The following is a 6000-nucleotide window of genomic DNA, read 5'->3' on the forward strand; positions in this document are numbered from 1 at the left end:
TCAGACTAAGTTCAAATTCTTCAACTTTTTTTTTTTTCCAATATTGTCAATTTGCAGCAGAGTTCGATCTAGTACTTTCTTTTTTTTTGGGGGGGGGGGGAACCAAATCATACAATTATAAGGTATTTTAGTAATCAAGTATTGTAGTAAAGAAGAAAAAAAAAAGAATCTCTGAACTTGAATAATCTAAAATGTATAAAATATAAAATAACTTTATTACAACGCAAGAACAGGCAGGATTAATGTTTTCCATCAATGATTCGTTTTTTCTCGCAAATTGCAATTTTACAATGAAAGAAATATTTAAAGAATTTCTACTTTTCAGATAGTTTTTATATTTTTGCATAAAAGGAATTGTAATATTTTAATATCCGAGGTCATTTCATTAATTATAATGGAATGTAGCTATTTAATTCACCAACATTTTTCAGAACTAAGCCAATAAGCTTGAGTAAGGGCTGTCGCCAAATTTTAAAAGTAAACAAACAAAATTTCCAACCTTTAAAATTTTTAAATTATTGCATTTTTTGCAATGATAATTCATTAGAGTACTTCAAATTGTAGATAGGGATGTATTATTAATATACCCCCTGCAAATATTCATTTTCATGCAAAACACAATGCATATTCAATTCCGATTTTTTTTTAAATCCTTTTTTATGACAGTCATTGCGTGCGAAACGCTTCTACACTAGGGGTAAGAAGCTTTAACGAAAGTATTTAACGTAGTTTTTCATGTTTAAAATATGAGTCTAGAAGATAGTAAAAAATCATTTTGTTATTTATGTTTATGTCGTTTTAATTTTGATAATTTGAACATACAAATTTTGTCTTATCAACTCCTATATTGTTGAGCATACATATAGTACAGTAAAAATAGGGGTCGGACCCAAACATCTAAAAAAAAAAAAGTTCAAACCTATTGCAAATTGTTTACTACCCTCCCAATAAGAACAGGTAAAAAGTCCCACCCCATTGCGCGTCGGGTTTCGGAATGGAGGGGGGCCTCAAAATTGCTGTTTTGGGTATTTTTTCGGAATGTTTAGAGTAAATATCAAGTGGTAATTTCTGTGTCATACTGAACTTAAAAGCATTAAATTAAAGGTTTTAACCCCCCTCCTTTCCGAGGGATGACACAACCGACCAATGCTACAGAGTCCCCCACATCCCCATAAAACGAAGTAGTACTCCTCCCCCCCCCCTTATATACTCCTGTTTGTGAAAATTGCAACACCATGAAGGAAGCATCATAGTTGAATGAAATTTAATACACAAATGAGTGGTAATGGTACAAATAAATGATTACATTTTCAAAAAAAAAACAATAAAAAGAGATAGAAAGTAGTATTTTGTGTGGCCACCACGCGCCGCAATAAGAGCTGCTACACAACTCGGCATGGAATGAAACAAAGTTTGAATATTTGCCTGCGGAATAGTATTCCATATTGTTTGTATGCGCAACCAAAGTTCGTCTGTCGAAGCAACACTACGAGGATCACGAGCGAGACGTCGCCCAACGAAATCCCATATATGTTCAATCGGTGACATATCCGGGGAATATGCAGGCCAAGGAAGAAGCTGTACCTGCTGCGAAACAAGGTAAGATTTGACCGTCCTGGCGACATGTGGACGGGCATTATCCTGCTGGAATACAGCCCCTGGAAATTCTTGCAGGAAAGGAATAGCTTGGGACTGTAAAACATCGTTTATGTATCGGGTACTGTTCAAATTGCCCACAATTTGTAGCAATTGTGATCGTCCATTATATGCTATGGCACCCCAGACCATAACTCCGGAAGTTCGTCCACTGTCGCGTTCGATAATGCACTCTGGAATGTACCATTCACCGGCATAACGACTGACACGAATTCGACCATCATGGTGCCACATATTGAAGCGGGATTCGTCAGAAAAGACGACCTGCTGCCAATCAGCACGCCAGCTCCTATGCACATTGGCTCATTGTAGTCGCAGGCGGCGATGGTTTTGCGTGAGAGGAATCCTGTATAAAGGAATCCTTGCGCACAGCCCACCCTACAGCAGACGTCTCCGAATTGATGAAGCACACAATGAATCACCTGTAGCTGTTGACCACTGTGCTGCCAATTGTCTAGAAGAAGCTGTGCGGTTTATCAGCACCATGCGCACCAAGTGTCTCTCATCGCGAGCTGACGTCACATTTCGGGGTCCACTCCCGGATTTCCGAGCTTTCCGACCCTCGTATGTCCACTAGGGTGGGTCGATTTTGACTTTTTTTTGAAATCGAAAACGCCTGTGGTGGGAAAAGTTGTGTATTGTCATCAAATGCTCGCATAAAAATTTTTTTGTAAATCAAAATATATTTAGATCCCCCGCCAGCCCCTTAAAGTTTGGCCAAATATGTAAAAATTGACATTTTTTAATTTAAAAAAAAATCTTATGTATAATATTTTTAATCGCCTGTGGTGGGAAAAGTTGTGTATTGACATCCAATGTTCATTACAAAAAATTTTTGGTATATATTTATATCTTCTACAAGGTCCCTGAAGTTTCGCTAAATATGTAAAAATTGACTTTTTTTTAAACTTTTTTTTTTCATTTCTTATGTATTTTTTTTAAACACCTGTGGTGTAAATAGTAAGACCCTTTGTTTGTGAACAAAATAATTATCTTATCATATTGCATATATCACCATTGGCGGGAATCTGAAATTGCGCGTTTTGCCTTTTTTCTTTGCTCCTTCTGCTTAGTTTTAACTGTCAACGAGGCAGATGGTGTGATTCCTCCGAATGTTTATTTTTCTTCCTCTCTGTGATATAATGAATCTATTTAAATCACCCACCGCCAGTATGACAAATCGGCCTGTTCTTGGCACTTAGTCAAGCATATATGAACCAAATAGAAATCGTAACGAAAAACTCAGAGCAGAAGAATTGGTACAGTGAATGAAGTGTTATCAAGCATATTAGACTACTTAAAAACAACCCAAGTATCTACTGTGGATTTAATTGCAGTAGGATCAGATGTAACAGCAGTCAATACTGGTGTGAAAGGTGGTGTAATAAGACTGAGCTGCATTTAAAAAGGCCGTTGCAGTGGCTCATATGTCAGTTGCACACCAATGAGCTACCTTTACGCTATCTGTTACGGCATCTTGATGGAAGCACTACAGGTAACTTTACATATATTGGTCCTAGAGGGAAGCTTCTTGGCACATGTGAGCAGCTTCCAATTGTGAACTTTAAAAAAATCGCTTTTGATTTGCCAACAGTTGATACAGACGGACTTGGTACTGACCAAAAATACTTGTATCAAATATGTCAAGCAATATGTTCAGGAAATTGTTCAACATCGCTGTCCACCAAATCACTAGGAAAGCTATCTCATGCTAGGTGGCTTACAACAGCAAACAGAGTACTTCGTTTGCATGTTGGTACAAAAGAGTCATCGCTGGAAATAGGGACTATTGTAGAATACATTATAAAAGTGTATGAAAAAGTTTGGTTTTTGATTAAAACTGAGCCTTCATGCACAGCCGGTGCACAGCATCTTTGGGAAGTTATTCACTACTCAAGATATCTTAGCGATGATCTGAAATCAGTAGTTGACCCTGTTATATAAAGAAATGGTATTTTTGGTCATCCAGAAAACCTGCTGATAGCCATGATCAACGGCACGCGATCCTCAGTAAGGAAATTAGGCTACAGGACAATCCTGAAGGCCCGAACTCTTACTAATGAAACTGTTCGTGATTTTGTCATTCCACCTCTAAATTTTCAAGCAAAAGACTATACAGAATTGATAAATTGGCAAAACTGTATCCTTACAGACCCCTCCACTCACCAAACATATACCCAATGCGGAACTTGAGAAAGTAGCTGAAACGGTTGAGCTGATTTTTTTTTTGGTCAGTTAGTTAATATTTATATAATTTAAGACACACATTGTCCTACAAATTGCGTGGTATGCTTTCCTGGTCCGACACTCCAAAGTTGTAGTACAAATCCCAAATATAAAAATAATTACTATCAAGTTGAATCTTCGTGAGTAGTTTCGTTTCAATGAGACGCCCAACAGTTTCCTTTGCAAAAATGCTCGAGTGTGGCAGGTATATAATATGTTGATTTGATGATAATAAAAAAATTATTACTAACTGGGTTTTATTTTTTAAATTCTCAAAATAATTATTCATATTAGCCAAAAAAATATTTGTCCTACAAAATTCAAGATTTTATCTCTGAGGTCCCCCCTTTCTAACATGTATCATTAACGAGGTCATGAAATATAATTACTAACCAGCTAAATTTTATTTGATCAGTTAGTTAATATTTATGTGATTTAACACCCACATTGTCCTACAAATTGCGTGGTACGTTTTGCCGATCCTCCAATGTAATTTGAAATTCATACAACTGAAAATAGATTCATTCACTACATTTTGCTATTGGAGTTCAGTTATATTAGTACGCATGCGCACATAATTGTTTACTGTGTATTAGGTATTTCACGTTGGAGCCGACTATAACCGTGCTAAGTTATTTTATGTTGACCACGTGTTTATCGCTCTGAAATAATTTCAATTACTTTGTGAATTGCTACAAAATAATGGAGTGTTTTTTTATGCAATATATTTTGCGACAACCCTCGCTTTTGAGAGAAACGCGAAGAAATCAAGAAATTTTCTCAAGATATTTTGCTTTCTTGTCGAAATTTTCCATCAGCTCGAGAATCATAATCACAAATATTGTAATGTCGTACTACCGGAAAATTGGAATGACGGCATAATCGGGTATCATTTTTCTTGCTATAAAGAATTTCGAGTGAAATCAAAATATTTATATTATAAAAGATAAATCGATTGACTATTTTTTCATTTTATTTTTAAAATATATGAAAAATAATTTATTAAGTAGAAATTTTCACGCAATTATGTAAAAAAAAAAAAAAAAAAAAAAAACTGGAGTATTTTCATGATAAAATTATTGCTATTTTTTTAAACAATCATTTTAGTAAGTACATAACGCTTTACATATTTTTCTAAAAAATTTAGAGTGTAATGCATATAGTACAGTAAAATTAGGCTAAAAAATGGCCAAACCCAAACATCCAAAAAAAAAAAAAAGGTTGAAACCTGTTACAAATTACTTTTTACCCTTCCAGCAAAAAGGGGGTAAAAAGTCCCAGCACTTAGCGCGTCGGGTTTTGGGGGAAAGAGGGGGCGAAAATCCTCTTTTTAAATAAAAATAATTTCTATTACTTAAAAAAAAAACTTAAAACTCGCAGAAACCACACTCTATAATAGTAAAGTAATAAACTCTCACAGAAAAACATTCTAATTAACTGGAGTTCACAGACAGACGGGGGGGGGGGGGGGTCCATGGCGCAAATTGCGTCATTGGAAATTTTAAGGCAGTTTTTTCAAGGGGTATTTCTTTCTTTATTGAGGGCTTTTATTTTGGATGGATTCACATAGGAAAACGAAAATAACAATTATTGTAGGACTAGGGATATATACCTGTTTTCTCGTAGGACATTGTTTTATTTGGGCACGAAACACATTATTCTATCACGTGATATTTGTGTCCTACGGTTAATAAAAAAAATGGTCCTGTAGTATTGACAACTTTGGAGTGTCGGACCAGAAAAGCATACCACGCAATTTGTAGGACAATGTGTGTTTTAAATTATATAAACATTAACTAACTGACCAAAAAAAAAAAAAAAATTCAGCTGGTTAGTAATTATATTTCATGTCTTCGTAAATAGTACATGTTGCAAAAGTGGGACATCTTTGATCAAATCGTGCATTTTGTAGGACAATTTTTTTTCGGCTAATATAGATAATTAATATGATAATTATAAAAAAACACACAGTTAGTTATAAATATTTGATAACCGCCAAATGAACAAACTATGTCCTTAATACCCCTGTTAGCTACCACTTACAAAATTTTTGTACTGGCTAATGTTGGGCGTCACGACAAAATGAAGCTACTAACGGAAAATTAGCTTGTTAGTAGA

This window comes from Uloborus diversus, chromosome 3 (assembly GCF_026930045.1).
Source record: "Uloborus diversus isolate 005 chromosome 3, Udiv.v.3.1, whole genome shotgun sequence".
Lineage (NCBI taxonomy): Eukaryota > Metazoa > Arthropoda > Arachnida > Araneae > Uloboridae > Uloborus > Uloborus diversus.